The sequence below is a fragment of the Salmo salar genome, chromosome ssa16 (genome assembly GCF_905237065.1).
Source record: "Salmo salar chromosome ssa16, Ssal_v3.1, whole genome shotgun sequence".
Taxonomy (NCBI): Eukaryota; Metazoa; Chordata; class Actinopteri; order Salmoniformes; family Salmonidae; genus Salmo; species Salmo salar.
Genome location: NC_059457.1, coordinates 41,327,761 through 41,346,166, shown reverse-complemented (window position 1 = coordinate 41,346,166; position 18,406 = coordinate 41,327,761). Strand labels below are relative to the sequence as shown.

The following is an 18,406-nucleotide window of genomic DNA, read 5'->3' as shown; positions in this document are numbered from 1 at the left end:
AACACTTCCCAAACACATGACTCCATTGTGGCACCAGAATAGCCATCAACCCTGCTGCTGCACCAAGTCCATGCCTAGCTAAGCCCTCCCTCTCAGCTCCCTCCTACTCCAAGCAGACAATTAGACCCTGACCACATCTCGTTAGACTAAACCATATGTTCAACTGGGATTGCCATAAAAGACAGGGACATAACAGCATGTAGATATAAGGAGCTTGTCTGTTACTAAGGAGGTCTTGAGTAATCTCCTCCTATATCGCACTGGAGCAGTCTTCACTGTGGCGTACCCCCTGGTGATGTTTGGGTGGAGATTCATGCATTGAGGTGTGACTAAGCACCGTAGGGAGGATAACACCTTTCTAACCTTGAAAATCCACAGACTGTCATTTTACTGACACACTATGATCTGAATGGCTTTTAGCAAATTGTTTTGATGACTAACACCAAAGAAAAAAACTTTCTGAACGCCATCCAAAACCCCAACTTTGCCCCTATCCAACACAGTGGAACACCCAAACATACCATAAAAATCATTTCCATATGGACGCTGGAATGTCTGTTATATTACTATACCGCCAGACACATCAGAAGTATTACTCAAAAACGTACATATGGAGACATTCAGCTGTGAACAGACAGACTTGAAAAGGTAAAAATAGACCAAACGCAAACACAACGAGGTGATGCCGGCCAATCCTGAACAACACTGCGCCAAGGCCTTCTGTTCTTTACCTCCCCTCACTCTGTAGCCAGACAGAGTTCAGTTCAGTCAAACTGGCTGCCGTTGGTGCTGCTGGACTAGCTGGCACAGTCAATGGGAATGGTTTGTCACCGTTACGGCCTCGTCTAGCTGATTTCTCTTGTTTTTCCTCCATTCTCCCTCCTTTGCGCCCATCCCTAGGGCCGTTACACATCAAGGAGAAATAGTGGGTGGGAGCTCCATTATGAGCAGTTCTCTTCAGTCCTGTGTTGTGTTCTCTCACCCTGTCCTCCTCTCACCCTGTCCTCCTCTCTTACGAAGGCAGTGTTTATTTATAAGGGTGTGTTTACTGGGCCTTGGTCTCCAGAAGACACTGTCACACTGAAACGGGCCACTGATACTCTTCTTCTTCAAGAGCAGCACTTCACTGCTTCTATTATAACATTACCTTTCACATAACCACCGACTCAAGTAACTCGGCTATGAAAAAGTGCCAATTACAGTAGCTCTATAAATTATGAAGTTCATTAGGCTTCAGTATCAGATCAGAAAGTAGGCTAAGGGTCCAAACAGCAAATCAAAGCACACCCAGGACCTCTACTGCTGGTCAGAGGAAAGGGAGAAAGCATGGTGGCCTTGACTGATGGCAGTGATTCTGGAGCAGACGGGTTTAGGGTGGATGCTGGGACTGGGTCTGGTGCAGCCAGGTTTAGGGTGGATTCTGGGACTGGGTCTGGTGCAGCCAGGTTTAGGGTGGATGCTGGGACTGGGTCTGGTGCAGCCAGGTTTAGGGTGGATTCTGGGACTGGGTCTGGTGCAGCCAGGTTTAGGGTGGATGCTGGGACTGGGTCTGGTGCAGCCAGGTTTAGGGTGGATGCTGGGACTGGGTCTGGTGCAGCCAGGTTTAGGGTGGATGCTGGGACTGGGTCTGGTGCAGCCAGGTTTAGGGTGGATGCTGGGACTGGGTCTGGTGCAGCCAGGTTTAGGGTGGATGCTGGGACTGGGTCTGGTGCAGCCAGGTTTAGGGTGGATGCTGGGACTGGGTCTGGTGCAGCCAGGTTTAGGGTGGATTCTGGGACTGGTGCAGCCAGGTTTAGTCTGGTGCAGGGGAGTGCCTGTCATGTCTCTGGGCCTGGTTCACTGACCACATATGGAGGGGGAGTTTACCAATCCTCAACCGGGCAAACCGCCCGTCATCCTGTCCCACACACACACACACACACACACACACACACACACACACACACACACACACAGGTCCATTCAGCCCTCTTCCTGAGAGAGCTAACTTCAGGGACAGTACCGGTCATTATTTATGAATGTACAGCCATGGCCAAAAGTTTTGAGAATGACACAAATATTAATCTTCAAAGTCTGCTGCCTCAGTTTGTATGATGGCAATTTGCATATAATCCAGAATGTTATGAAGAGTGATCAGATGAATTGCAATTAATTGCAAAGTCCCTCTTTGCCATGCAAATGAATCCCCCCCAAAATATTCTGCTGCATTTCAGCCCTGCCACAAAAGGACCAGCTGACATGTCAGTGATTCTCTCGTTAACACAGGTGAGTGTTGATGAGGACAAGGCTGGAGATCACTCTGTCATGCTGATTGAGTTCGAATAACAGACTGGAAGCTTCAAAAGGAGGGTGGTGCTTGGAATCATTGTTCTTCCTCTGCCAACCATGGTTACCTGCAATGAAACACGTGACGTCATCATTGCTTTGCACAAAAAGGGCTTCACAGGCAAGGATATTGCTGCCAGTAAGATTGCACCTAAATCAACCATTTATCGGATCATCAAGAACTTCAAGGAGAGCGGTTCAATTGTTGTGAAGAAGGCTTCAGGGTGCCCAAGAAAGTCCAGCAAGCATCAGGACCATCTCCTAAAGTTGATTCAGCTGCGGGATCGGGCACCACCAGTACAGAGCTTGCTCAGGAATGGCAGCAGGCAGGTGTGAGTGCATCTTCATGCACAGTGAGGCAAAGACTTTTGAAGGATGGCCTGGTGTCAAGAAGGGCAGCAAAGACACCACTTCTCTCCAGGAAAAACATCAGAGAGACTGATATTCTGCAAAAGGTACTGGGATTGGACTGCTGGGATTGGACTGCTGAGGACAGGGGTAAAGTAATTTTCTTTGATGAATCCCCTTTCCGATTGTTTGGGGCATCCGGAAAAAAGCTTGTCCGGAGAAGACAAGGTGAGCGCTACCATCAGTCCTGTGTCATGCCAACAGTAAAGCATCCTGAGACCATTCATGTGTGGGGTTGCTTCTCAGCCAAGGGAGTGGGCTCACTCACAATTTTGCCTAAGAACACAGCCATGAATTTAAAAAATGGTACCGACACATCCTCCGAGAGCAACTTCTCCCAACCATCCAGGAACAGTTTGGTGACGAACAATGCCTTTTCCAGCATGGAGCACCTTGCCATAAGGCAAAAGTGATAACTAAGTGGCTCGGGGAACAAAACATAGATATTTTGGGTCCATGGCCAGGGAACTCCCCAGACCTTAATCCCATTGAGAACTTGTGGTCAATCCTCAAGAGGTGGGTGGACAAACAAAACCCCACAAATTCTGACAAACTCCAAGCATGATGTGGCCCAGAAGTTAATTGACAGCATGCCAGGGCGGATTGCAGAGGTCTTGAAAAAGAAGGGTCAACACTGGAAATATTGACTCTTTGCATCAACTTCATGTCTTTGTCAATAAAAGCCTTTGACAATTATGAAATGCTTGTAATAATACTTCAGTATAACATCTGACAACAATATCTAAAGACACTGAAGCAGCAAACTTTGTGGAAATTAATATTTGTGTCATTCTCAACTTTTGGCCACTAATGTACCGGAAAGAATATATTAGAGTAACTTTCATCTAAGAAAAAAAATCCATTGAACAGATGTTTTAGGCTTAGTTATAGTGAAACACTTCAATTTCGGTCTTCATTTTGACAGTTTGTTGCAAAAGTGATACATGTTGGTATTTTAGAAATAAATCTGGCTCTTTTTGCCTCCGATGATTACACTTGAAATCGTGAAGTTGAGGCACCTTGAGAAGGTTCCTCTACGTCAGCTCAAAAGGAGGGGTTCGGTATGAAACACACTCCCTTCTAGATGTGCTGGGTGGTACCACCTCAAGGCTTACTATAAAAGGTGACAGAGCGCCTTATTTGGTCTTGGTAAGTGGTGTGTGCCAATATATTTAGCATGATGCTTCCTTGACTAGTCTGTCGTTACACAACATTTCGAAAGGCAGTAAGGCATATTTCTGCACATGACCAAATTCAACGTTGTTGCTTACCGTTAAATACACATCTAAATACACATGTGCTTTTACAAAAAAAACATGTAGGGTCTGAGGATAATACATTTATATTCGTAACTACATCATCATAACAAGGAAAAAGATGACAATGGAGGTCATGTCAAGAAATTGTATTTTTTATACCACCGCTATAATGTTGCTGCTACCGTCTCTTACGACCGAAAAGAGCTTCTGGACATCAGAACTGCGATTACTCACCTCAGATTAGACGAAGAGTTGTTCTTCAATGAATCGGACGCGAGGGATATACTACAGACACCAGACCCAGATCCCCGTGATTCACTGGAAAAGGAAACGTAGGTTTCGTGGAAAGAGATCAGGATGCCTTGTGAGGATCAGGCGACGAGTTGCTATTCTGCCCTCAATCGCTGGAAAATAAATGGGACGAACTGAAAGCACGTATATCCTACCAACGGGACATTAAAAACTGTAATATCTTATGTTTCACCAAGTCGTGGCTGAACAATGACATTAAGAACATACAGCTGGCGGGTTATACACTCTATCGGAAGGATAGAACAGCAGCCTCTGGTAAGACAGGGGGCGGAGGCCTATGCATATATGTAAACAACAGCTGGTGCACAATATCTAAGGAAGTCTCAAGGTTTTGCATGCCTGAGGTAGAGTATCCCATGATAAGCTGTAGACCACACCATCAACCTAGATAGTTTATCTGTATTTTCGTAGCTGTCTACATACCACCACAGACCGATGCTGGCAGTAAAACCGCACTCATTGAGATATATACCACCATACGCGAACAGGAAAACGCTCATCCAGGTGGCGCTCCTAGTGGCCGGGGACTTTAATGCAGGATAACTTCATTCAGTTTTACCTCATTTCTATCAGCATGTTAAATGTGCAACCAAAGGGGAAAAATATTCTAGACCACCTTTACTCCACACACAGAAACCCGTACAAAGCTCTACCTCGCCCTCCATTTGGCAAATCTGACCATAATTCTATCCTCCTGATTCCTGCTTACAAGCCAAATTAAAGCAGGAAGCACCAGTGACTTGGTCTATAAAAAAAGTGGTCAGATGAAGCAGATGCTAAACTACAGGACTGTCTTGCTAGCACAGACTAGAATATGTTCCGGGATTCTTCCGATGGCATTGAGGAATACACCACATCAGTCACTGGCTTTATCAATAAGTGCATCGAGGACGCCGTCCCCACAGTGACTGTGCATACATACCCCAACCAGAAGCCCTGGATTACAGGCAACATTCGCACTGAGCTAAAGGGTAGAGCTGCTGCTTCAAGGAGCGGGACACTAATCTGGAAGCTTATAAGAAATCCCGCTATGCCCTCCAACAAACTATCAAACAGGCAAAGCTTCAATACAGGACTAAGATCGAATTGTACTACACTGGCTCCGATGCACGTCGGATGCGGCAGGGCTAGCAAACTATTACAGACTACAAAGGGAAGCACAGCCGAGAGCTGCCCAGTGACACGAGCCTACCAGACGAGCTAAATAACTTCTATGCTCACTTCAAGGCAAGTAACACTGAAACATGCATGAGAGCACCAGCTGTTCCGGACGACTGTGTGATCATGCTCTCCGCAGCCGGTGTAAGTAAGACCTTTAAACAAGGCAACATTAACAAGGCCAGATGGATTACCAGGACACATACTCTGAGCATGCGAGTGTCTACACTGACATTTTCAACCTCTCCCTGTCTGAGTCTGTAATACCAACATGTTTCAAGCAGACCAACATAATCCCTGTGCCCAAGAACACTAAGGTAACCTGCCAAAATGACTACTGACCCATAGCACTCACATCTGTAGCAATGAAAAGCTTTGAAAGGCTGGTCATGGCTCACATCAACACCATTATCCCAGAAACCCTAGACCCACTCCAATTTGCATACCGCACCAACAGATCCACCGATGATGCTATTGCACTCCACACTGCCCTTTCCCACCTGGAAAAAAGGAACACCTATGTAAGAATGCTATTCGTTGACTAAGGCTCAGCATTCAACAACATAGCTTAGTGAGGAGCTTTGAGGGGACTAACGACCCGGAAACTAAACACGTCCCTCTGCAACTGGATCCTGGACTTCCTGAAAGGCCGCCCCCAGGTGGTCAGGGTTGGTATCAACACATCCACCACGCTGATCCTCAACACGGGGTCCCCCTCAGGGGTGCGTGCTCAGTCCCCTCCTGTATTCCCTATTCACTCATGACTGCACAGCCAGGCACGACTCCAACACCATCATTAAGTTTGCTGATGACAACAGTGGTAGGCCTGATCAATGAAAAGACAGCCTTTAGGGAGGAGGTGCAAGGACAACAACCTCTCCCTCAACGTGATCAAGACAAAGGAGATGATTGTGGACTAGAGGAAAAGGAGGACCAAGCACGCCCCCATTCTCATTGACGGGGTTGTAGTGGAGCAGGTTGAGAGCTTCAAGTTCCTTGGTGTCCACATTAACAAATTAACATGGTCCAAGCACACCAAGACAGTTGTGAAGAGGGCACGACAAAACCTATTCCCCCTCATTGGTCCTCAGATCCCCAAAAAGGTTTAACAGCTGCACCATTGAGAGCATCCTGACCGGTTGCATCACTGCCTGGTATGGCACTGTTCAGCCTCCAACAGCCCAGTACATCATCGGGGCCAAGCTTCCTGTCTTCCAGGACCTCTATACCAGGCGGTGTCAAAGGCCCTAAAAATTGTCATAGACTCCAGCCACCCTAGTCATAGAATGTTCTCTCTGCTACCGCACGGCAAGCGGTCCAAGAGGCTTCTAAACAGCTTCTACCCCCAAGCCATAAGACTCCTGAACAGCTAATCAAATGGCTACCCAGACTATTTGCATTGCAACCCCCCCAACCCCCACACTGCTGCTACTCTGTTATTATCTATGCATAGTCACTTTAATAACTCTACCTACATGTACATATTACTTCAATTACTCTGACACCGGTGACCCCGCACATTGACTCTGTACCGGTACCCCCTGTATATAGCCCCGCTATTGTTATTTACTGCTGCTCTTTCATTATTTTTCTTATTTCTGACTTCTTTGGGGGTATTTTCTTAAAACTGCATTGTTAGTTAAGGGCTTGTAAGTATGCATTTCACTGCAAGGTCTACTACACCTGTTGTATTCGGTGCAAGTGACAAAACAATTGATTTGATTGGTGGTGCAGTCTGCTAAAATAGTGGTCTCAGTTCAATGGTTATGAGTTCTAATCCCACATGGGGCAGAGATTATTTAAATTTTCTTCAAATCCTTTATTTATAATATTCATCCTGTGCCCACACACTTCTAATTCTAAAAAGTGAAAGCATACCTGTGAGAGGGGTCGCCCTGGTAGTAGTTGTAGGTTTTTATACAGTACCCAAGACCAATCTGTTAGTAATTTGACCATTTGAAAAAGAACTACTGAGTAAATACTGCTTTGCGGGTTGGATTGAATTGAGCCGCTAATCCTAATTCTTAAGGTGATGATTGCACTTTGCTTCCACAATAAATGTGAGGCCACATTTCAAAGATGTGTTTTTACGCCCTATGGGGGATTCAAACTTACTCCGGAAGTGGCAATAGACATCTGGAACTCAGCGCCTTACCACTGTGAGATAACTGTCCAGAGCCATGTCTGATCGCAATGCACATACTTTTATTATCAGTGTGCCAGTGGACTTCTGGTAAATATGCTTTAGTGAGAAAGTGTTGGGATCAGGTACAACTACTTTTACCCACCAACAAAATGAATATTTATGAGCAATTCCCTCCACCTACAACCTCTCAACTGAATGCATTTTGGGCAAAGGCTGAAATTGGGGTTGAGAGATACCCTTTAAAAGCACTTCAAGTAGCTGTATCCCTTCCTCCCTGTCTGGGACAAACAACGAGGGAACATCTACAGGGGCTGCCCGTAAACCTGTGATGTGGTCTTTGAAAGTGCATATTATGACCTTGTCTAAGCCTATGCGATCTTGCGCATAGGTCGTTTGATGTGCATGATGCAACAAGTGGTTTTTAAAAATGTCACAGTCATCTGTCCATGACTCTGACAGCACACACTTTTCATGTCATCCTGTGCTAGAAGGTTGTTGCATTGTGTGGGTGAACATTACACCAAATCTCCAGCTAAAACATATTGTTTAGTCTTTGATCATCATGATTTCATTATGTTTCACTTTGAGTATGTTATTTTATGATGGCTGTGGTGAGCTGAATGAAGGCTAAGCACAACAGCACCAAACAAATTTAGGCCATCTTCAAATTGCCAGTCTGCCTTTTTCACTATACACTGTAATTACAGCTATTTATAAAGTTACAATAAACTCAGGATTGCCCACATTGAGAGATCAGAGTTGCCAGAAAGAATGTGGAGTGCCTTCCAAGCAATCAGTTTCCCTTCTATCCTAAGTGTTTTCCATACGTTTGTACCAAACGCACATCACAAATAGTAGCGCATAGCTCGGTTAGCTGCTCGCTACAGAATTCAAAGCTCTTTTTCTTCGCTCTCCCCACAAGATGACACACCCAGGAGCATTCCTGTCAATTTTCTGCAGGCAGGGCTCCTTTGGATTAAAGACTTGCTCTGATCAAAGCCCCAGTCAATCACAGACATACAGACAGAGGACCTGGGACCAAAACCTGCAACTCCATATCCTAGCCTACATTGGACAAGCTTTTCAGAAAATATCAGTTCAGGGAACCCTGATGAGCTTATAAGAAAGAACCAATTGTTACAGTGTTTAAAAAATCATGGTGGTACAGAAGAACTCATTCTGTCATTGGCATGAATGAAAATCTAAAATCGGGACAGATGTTATTCTTATCGGAGTGCACCACTGTAATACGCCTACATAATGACAACTTGTCGTCATCCTTTTGAAAACTAGAGACAGTGAATGAGTTGCTTGGTGAGTAAACTGACAAAGCATTTCCATACAGGATTTACCCCAGTGTATGACCCAAAAGGCTCAGACTTGAGCATTTCAATCTACGTAGGCTGGCACCCATGCCTCACTGGGCCTTGGCACCGGCAGACGTGCTCTCACTTGGGATCAAAGCCAGGTCACTGGTACTTTTCAGCTAACATTTACATTTTTGTAACAACGGCTAACTGTGAACTTTAACACCTTCTCACAAAGCAACTGTTTTCATTATGCAGAGGTTGTTGATTATGCACTTCCCAAGGCCTCACTGTCAGCCCTAGCTATGGAAACACAATTTCCCTAGTATAACATAAGGGTGTGTACACAAGTGTAACACTGGTGTTACAGTCGAAAAGCAGCAGAAAGGTAAACTACACTAACAAAGGAACACTCCTTGATCCCAGCCAGGGGAGAACGACTGCCCCCTCACATAGACGATTTTAAGTTGAAGGCCGACCATGGTACTGCAGGCATCGTTTCCAGGAACCCCGATTATAGTGAATTGTGAAATGGCGAACTTTATGGTCAATATTCGTGGATGTTTTTTTTGTACACAATCATGGAACCAATATATTATTCTATTTCACCAGATGTATAGTACCAGTCAAAAGTTTCTTTAATTTTACATTGTAGAATAATAGTGAAGACATCAAAACTATGAAATAACACATGGAATCATATAGTAACCAAAAAAAGGTCTTCAGCAAATGAAAATATATTTTATATTTTAGATTCTTTAAAGTAGCCACCCTTTGCACACTCGGAATTCTCTTAATCAGATTCATGAGGAAGGCTTTTCCAACAGTCTTGAAGGAGTTCCGACATATGCTGAGCACTTGTTGGCTGCTTTTCCTTCACTCTGCGGTCCAACTCATCCCAAACCATCTCAATTGGGTTGAGGCCAGGTCATCTGATGGAGCGCTCCATCGCTGTACTTGGTCAAATAGCCCTTACACAGCCCGGAGGTGTGTTTTTGTTCATTGTCCTGTTGAAAAACAAATGATAGTCCCACTAAGCGCAAACCAGACGGGATGGCTTAACGCTGCAGAATGCTGTGGTAGCCATGCTGGTTAAGTGTGCCTTGAATTGTAAATAAATCACTGACAGTATCACCAGCAAAGCACCCCCACACCATCACACCTCCTCCATGCTTCAGGGTGGGAACCACACATGCGGAGATCATTCGTTCACCTACTCTGCATCTCACAAAGACATGGCGGTTGGAACCAAAAACCTCAAATTTGGACTCATCAGACCAAAGGAAAGATTTCCACCAGTCTAATGTCCATTCCTTATGTTTCTTGGCCCAAGCAAGTCTCTTCTTATTATTGGTATCCTTTAGTAGTGGTTACTTGAACTCTGTGACACATTTATTTGGGCTGCAATTTCTGAGGCTGGTAACTCTAATGAACTTATCCTCTGCAGCAGAGGTAACTCTGCGTCTTCCTTTCCTGTGAGAGCCTCCTCATGAGAGCCAGTTTCATCATAGCACTTGATGGTTTTTGTGACTGCACTTGAAGAAACTTTCAAAGGTATGGACTGGCCTTCATGTCTTAAAGTAATGATGGACTGTTGTTTCTCTTTGCTTATTTGAGCTGTTCTTGCCATAATGTGGACTCAAACGCATTAAGGAAAGAAATTCCACAACTTAACTTAAGGCACACCTGTTAATTGAAAGGCATTCCAGGTGACTACCTCATGAAGCTGGTTGAGAGAACGCCAAAAGTGTGCAAAGCTGTCAAGGCAAAGGGTGGCTACTTTGAAGAATCTCAAATATGACATTTATTTTGATTTGTTTAACACTTTTTGGGTTACTACATGATTCCATGTGTTATTTCATAGTTTTGATGTCTTCACTATTATTCTACAATGAAGAAAATAGTAAAATAAATTAAAACCCTGGAATGAGTGGGTGTGTCCAAACTTTTGACTGGTGACTGTATGTCCTTGATCGGATTACTTTAAAACCACACACAGACAAAGGTTATAAAGATAATTGAGTTGATATTTGCAGCCTGCAGTAGCTCGGTTGGCCTTCCACTTAAGGTACTCCATGAGAGGGGGCAGCACTGAGCTAACCTGCAATGTCACATCCTAGACTAGCTTAAACTGTGCATGCAATGTTTCCAAAAACTCCTCCATGTAGCAAAATGGTGACATGCTGAAATGACATTTCCTGATCATCAAATGCACCACTGAACATTCTCATAGGAAACAACGGGGTGACGTCATCGATGGCTTCGTCTATATTATTATTTTTTTTACATTCTATGCTCCCTGCCCATCCCAGTATTCTTCAACTGGAAACACACAGGCAGAAAACCGCCTCCCCGAAAAACAGAGGCCTCCACAACCTTCATGCCAAGAAATGTCCTCAGCAACGTTATCAAATAGTACATTTTGGCTAATTCATTCTCATTTCTCTACTGATTTAACAAGTTTCTATTAGACGTGTTTTCAAAGCAGCCAAAATAAAGTTACAACTTGGCCTAGCTTATTTCTCTTACAGTGAGCACAAGTCCTTAAATCTTCTACGATAGTTATTCAGTGGCATGGAAACTCTATCGAGCCTCTGTTTTACAGTATCATGGGACAGCGGGTGGCTTTGACTACTTTCCACAGGTAGACTAGGCAGCATATAAACAGACCCGGGAGCAGAGGGACTCATTACGGTTTCTAGAGAACACTGAGCAACAAACCTGCGCCACACTAGCTAGAGATAGCAGTTCTCGAACCACAGATCTAGGATCAGATAACCCAACCCCAAATCCTATCCTTAACCATTTGGGAGATTTCAAAAACCTGACCCTGGATGAGCAGAGGGACTCATTAGGATTTGTAACAGAGCACACTGCACTGCCAGCACTGGGCTACAAATCCTGCTTCACATTCCAAGTGTTACTATGAATGCCTATTAATCGGAATGGTTTCAATCGACTAAGCCAAGCTCAAAAAGTGAACATGTATCATGTTAGGATAGGCCTACTTTAATAAACTTTCTCTGACCTAATTTCACAAAGTAGCTGTGTGAGGGCGTGAGTCATCATCAGAAACTCAGACAGACACCTTCAGGAAAGGGCTTGGGAGATAAGATAACCAGAGATGGTTCACAGGCAGATTTCACACTCATCTCGTCACTAGACTTACCCACGCATCTACATCACTTCGCTTAAAACCTCTTCTGAAAGTCATTATCCAAAAATAAACATGTATTTCTGCATGATTAAAAACATGAAACCACAACAAGCCTACACTCAAGGTTGTGAGAGAAAGCAGCCCAATCCCATGAAGTAGGCTATACTAAATGAACATCAATAAGGCTATAGTTTGAGAAGAAAAAAAATGGCCTCAAAATGGCCAGAAACAAAGCACTTTCTTCTGAAATTCGTCAGTTTATTCTTGTTCTGAGAAATGAAGGCTATTCCATGCGAGTAATTGCCAAGAAACTGAAGATCTCATACAACGCTGTGTACTACTCCCTTCACAGAACAGCGCAAACTGCAAACAATAATAAACCGTTGAGAAGCCTTTTGTCCTAGACTTGGCACTACGGTACCGCTTGCCATGCAGTAGTAGAGAGAACAGTCTATGACTGGGGTGGCTGGGGTCTTGGACAATTTTAGGGCCTTTCTCTGACACCGCCTGGTGTGGAGGTCCTGGATGGCAGGCAGCTTAGCCCCAGTGATGTACTGGGCCGTACACACTACCCTCTGTAGTGCCTTGCGGTCGGAGGCCGAGCAATTGCCGTACCAGGCAGTGATGCAACCAGTCAGGATGCTCTCGATGTTGCAGCTGTAGAACCTTTTGAGGACCTCAGGACCCATTCCAAATCTTTTTAGTTTCCTGAGGGGGAATAGGCTTTGTCGTGCCCTCTTCATAACTGTCTTGGTGTGTTTGGACCATTTTAGTTTTTTGGTGATGTGGACACCAAGGAACTTGAAGCTCTCAACCTGCTCCACTACAGCCCTGTCAATGAGAATGGGGGCGTACTCGGTCCTCCTTTTCCTGTAGTCCACAATCATCTCCTTAGTCTTGGTTACGTTGAGGGATAGGTTGTTATTCTGGCACCACCCGGCCAGGTCTCTGACCTCCTCCCTATAGGCTGTCCCATCGTTGTCAGTGATTAGGCCTACCACTGTTGTGTCGTCTGCAAACTTAATGATGGTGTTGGAGTCGTGCCTGGCCATGCAGTTGTGGGTGAACAGAGAGTACGCACCCCTGTGGAGCTCCAGTGTTGAGGATCAGCGTGGCAGATGTGTTGCTACCTACCCTCACCACCTGGGGGCGGCCCGTCAGGAAGTCCAGGATCCAGTTGCAGAGGGAGGTGTTTAGTCCCAGGATCCTTAGCTTAGTGATAAGCTTTGAGGGTACTATGGTGTTGAACGCTGAGCTGTAGTCAATGAATAGCATTCTCACATAAGTGCTCCTTTTGTCCAGGTGGGAAAGGGCAGCGTGGAGTGCAATAGAGATTGCATCATCTGTGGATCTGTTTGGGCGGTATGCAAATTGGAGTTGGTCTAGGGTTTCTGGGATAATGGTGTTGATGTGAGCAATTACCAGCCTTTCAAAGCATTTCATGGCTACGGACATGAGTGCTACGGGTCTGTAGTCATTTGGGCAGGATGCCTTAGTGTTCTTGGGCACAGGGACTATGATGGTCTGCTTGAAACATGTTGGTATTACAGACTCAATCAGGGACATGTTGAAAATGTCAGTGAAGACACCTGCCAGTTGGTCAGCACATGCCCGGAGCACACGTCCTGGTAATCCGTCTGGCCCCGCAGCCTTGTGAATGTTGACCTGTTGAAGGGTCTTACGCACGTCGGCTACGGAGAGCATGATCACACAATCATCCGGTACAGCTGATGCTCTCATGCATGCCTCAGTGTTGCTTGCCTCGAAGCGAGCATAGAAGTGATTTAGCTCGTCTGTTAGGTTCGTGTCACTGGGCAGCTCGCGGCTGTGCTTCCCTTTGTAGCCTGTAATAGTTTGCAAGCCCTGCCACATAAGACGAGCGTCGGAGCGGGTGTAACATGATGCAATCTTAGCCCTGTATTGACGCTTTGCCTGTTTGATGGTTCATCGCAGGTGTTACGTACGCCTCTTGGAAGAGGGAACGCAACACCCTGCTACAACTCAACTCCCCGTGGAGTGAAAGAGGTATGGGACTGTAGGTGCGAGTAAGGATGACAAAAGGCAGAGAATTTACCGTTTACTAGGAAATTATTCCTTCACACAGTAAATTTGGGGAAAGGGGGCTGAACGGAACCAAAGCAACGAAAGTAAATGGCAAAGCCCCCTCTCCTACCTTAACTACCTACCTAACTAGCACCACCTGGCGCACTAACCAAAATACAGGGGATGGTCCGTCCAGGTCTTACCTAGTGTGCATAGACAGAGTATATACTACAGGTATATGTATAGCAGGATTTCTTGCAAGCTTCCGGGTTAGAGTTCCACACCTTGAAAGCGGCAGCTCTACCCTTTAACTCAGTGCGAATGTTGCCTGTAATCCAGGGCTTCTGGTTGGGGTATGTACGTACAGTCACTGTGGGGACGACGTCCTCGATGCACTTATTGATAAAGCCAGTGACTGATGTGGTGTACTCCTCAATGCCATCGGAAGAATCCCGGAACATGTTCCAGTCTGTGATAACAAAACAGTCCTGTAGTTTAGCATCTGCTTCATCTGACCACTTTTTTCATAGACCGAGTCACTGGTGCTTCCTGCTTTAATTTTTGCTTGTAAGCAGGAATCAGGAGGATAGAGTTGTGGTCGGATTTACCAAATGGAGGGCGAGGGAGAGGTTTGTATGGAGTACAGGTGATCTAGAATTTTTTCCCCTCTGGTTGCACATTTTACATGGTGATAGACATTTGGTTTCCCTGCATTAAAGTCTCCGGCCACTAGGAGTGCCGCCTCTGGGTGAATGGTTTCCTGTTTGCTTATTTCCTTATACAGCGGACTGAGTGCGGTCTTAGTGCCAGCATCTGTCTTTGGTGGTAAATAAACAGCAACGAAAAGTATAGCTGAAAACTCTGTAGGCAAGTAGTGTGGCCTGCAATTTATCACAATATACTCTAATTCAGGCGAGCAAAATCTAGAGACTTCCTCAGATTTCGTGCACCAGCTGTTTACAAATATGCACAGACCGCCCCCCTCGTCTTACCGGAGTGTGCTGTTCCATCTTGCCGGTGCAGTGTATATCCCACTAGCTGAATATCCATGTCGTCATTCAGCCACGATTCCGTTTAACATAGGATATTACAGTTTTTGATGTCCCGTCGGTAGAATATTCGTGTTGTCCGTTACCGCACGTTGGCGAGTAATATGGACGGTAACGGCAGCTTTCCCACTCGCCTTCTGCGGGTCCTCACAAGGCATCCCGCTCTGTGTCCCCTGTACTTGCGTTTCTTCCTCTTGCAAATAATGTGGATGTTGGCCCTGTCGGGTGTTTGGAGAATGTCCTGTGCGTCTTGCTTGTTGAAGAAAAAATCTTTGTCTAATCCGAGGTGAGTGATCGCTGTCCTGATATCTAGAAGCTCTTTTTTGCTGTAAGATACGGTTGCAGAAACATTATGTACAAAATAAGTTACAAATAACGCGAAAAATACACAAAATAGCAGAATTGGTTGGGCGCCCGTAAAACTGCTGCCATTTCTTCCTGCGCCATTTTACCCCCAAGCCATAAGACTCCTGAACAGGTAATCAAATGGCTACCCGGACTATTTGCATTGTGTGCCCCCCCAACCCCTCTTTTACGCTGCTGCTAGTCTCTGTTTATCATACATGCAGTCACTTTAACTATACATTCATGTACATACTACCTCAATCAGCCTGACTAACCAGTGCTCCCCCACATTGGCTAACCGAGTTATCTGCATTGTGTCCTGCCACCCACCAACCCCTTCACGCTACTGCTACTCTCTGTTCATCATATAAGCATAGTTACTTTAACCATATCTACATGTACATACTACCTCAATCAGCCTGACTAACCGGTGTCTGTATGTAGCCTCGCTACTGTCTTTTTACTTACCTATTGTTCACCTAATACCTTTTTTGCACTATTGGTTAGAGCCTGTAAGTTAGCATTTCACTGTAAGGTCTACACCTGTTGTATTCGGAGCACGTGACAAATCAACTTTGATTTGAATAGAAAGAGGAGTGGTAGTCCCCGGTGCACAACTGAGCAAGAGGACAAGTACATTAGAGTGTCTAGTTTGAGAAACAGACACCTCACAAGTCCTCAACTGGCAGCTTCATTAAATAATACCCTCAAAACACCAGCCTCAACTTCAACAGTGAAGAGGCGACTCTGTGATGCTGGTCTTCTAGGCAGAGTTGCAAAGAAAAAGCCATATCTCAGACTGGCCAATAAAAAGATTAAGATGGGTAAAAGAACAGACTCTGGACAGAGAACTCTGGCTGATGTTATTTTAATGGACAAATAATTTGCTTTTATTTCAAAAACAAGGACATTTCTGAGTGACCCTAAACTTTTGAATGGTAGTGTATGTCATGTCTGTAACTAGCATTCTAAGGCATTTGAGTCAGCTACGGAAGTCTATATTTATTAGATATGTTTCCTGTTCCGCAACCACGTTTACTATGACAGAGTTAGGGGCTGAAATGGCCGCTGTATCTTGTTCAGCACAGGAATTTCTCAACAAAGTAGTTGAATTGGTTAGGTCCACTAATGCAGACATATGGCAAACAGAGCAGCTCAAGAGAGGGAAGTGTAGATACATTATTTCATCAGGAGGAAATGACTTGCCACATTTGACACTGGAAACAACACCAAGAATGACAGACGTTTCAGCTAAACCTACACCTAATTTTACTGTTCTTATTTGGTCTTTTCAGTTACAGGTTTTTCCACAGCTCATATATTACTAATGTACTTACAGTGCTGTGGAGCATTTTGGCAACATGTGGTTGGGTGGAGGTGAAAGAACATGGGACTAAATTTCTTTAACTATGAAGTTTGGCTCACCTACTCTTTTTTGCTCCAAAATGTCCCATTTGTGCAATAAAAAGTCTGTAGACTACGCTTGTTTGTATATGTGTACACTCAGACAATGAGCACGAGCACTGGTTAGTGTGGGTATAGTTTGTGGATCATTACAACAGGAATCTGTTCCAAAAACGTTGTAAATAACAAGGTTGTCAACAAACAACACATTGTATAGCGGCAGAATAAGATACTGAGAAGGGAGTGGGCTATTTATTTAAAGTTTTTCACTCACCACGTTCATTCCAAAAGTCTGTCCTCACTCTGGTAGACTTTAAAAAATATAGATATATATTAAGAATAATCTACGTGGTGAGTTTATACCCATTTGTCAGCTAGTTAGCTAGGTGAATCGATCATGCTACTTTGTATGCGTTGTTTGTTGGCAACCTTGTGCTTTACAACGTTTTTGGAACAGATTCCTGTTGGAATGTTCCACAAATGATACCCACCCCACTGGTTATCAGAATGCATAAGTGACATGTGGGTATTGTTGTTTAGTTTAAAACCAACTTGTCTGGCTGATGGAATAGCAATGGAATAAGAATCAAAATGCAACATTCTAAAGCTATTCAGCATTCTAAGTGTGATGTTGCTCGTTCCAAAGTCAACCATACAGTCAGTGGATATATATCTAGCTGCTGCAACACAATTCGTCAGGACAGGAAGAAAATTAGGCAGATTCAAGTTCTGAATGAGTGACATGATACGTTCGTATCTATTTGGGAGAGGACGTAGACAATAAGGTAACTAGAATTATGAGACATCAGTGAACTGTAAACAGTGAAATGTCTGTTAGCTAATATTATGAAAAAAAAGATGACTGTCAAGATACTTTGCGCACTAAAACTCCTACAACAAATTATTTGGATACTGTACAACAATTCTGGCTAATATCAGCTTCCCAGCTTTCATGATCTGTTCCTTTACAAACTTTTGTTCAAAACAAGCACTCTAATAATGTATCTTACCTTGTTCAGTTGTTTTTCTCATTGTCTGAGATGACTCCTTATTGTATTTCCCGCATACAACTGATAGATAATTCCGAAATACTCTTTTGTAGTTCCCTTTTTGATGAAATCAAAACTGGATAACCAACCAAATACTTCCAGCTAACGTTAGCATAGCTAAGGACGTTGCCGTTCAGAATCGAGCACTAAACATATGCTTATAGTAGCTAATCACAAAACGTTTTAGAAGCATGCCGCAAAGTTATTTATCTACAATGTAGTATACCTATTTTCAATGGCAATCTTACCCAAATACTGTAACTTTGATGTGGGAAAATAAATTCAATCGTACATCATTTCAAGTCTACTGCCTGACTTCGCGAGTTGACTACAATGATTCTATGGTTTGCTGCTAGCTACTTCCTTTCTCTAGCAAGCTCGAGGCTCCGCGCGGTGAAAAAAAAGTTGAGAAAAAAACGCAAGTGATATTCCAAAGAGTTTCTA

General features: G+C 44.4%; 1 protein-coding gene across 9 annotated transcripts in view; it reads right to left on the bottom strand.

Annotated features, from left to right (window-relative positions):
- The window catches only part of LOC100380752 (unconventional myosin-IXb), a 117,698-nt gene extending 99,357 nt beyond the window's left edge, over positions 1-18,341 (bottom strand). For 4 of the 9 annotated variants that reach the window (XM_014149215.2, XM_014149212.2, XM_014149211.2 and 1 more), the window contains exon 1: positions 17,924-18,341. The gene's annotated coding sequence lies outside the window, so the exon portion shown is untranslated. Of the gene's footprint in view, positions 1-4,226; positions 4,247-17,923 lie in introns of those variants that run through there. The other 5 variants (XM_014149207.2, XM_014149209.2, XM_014149210.2 and 2 more) reach the window with 2 other exon arrangements.
- Positions 18,342-18,406: the final 65 nt, after the last annotated feature.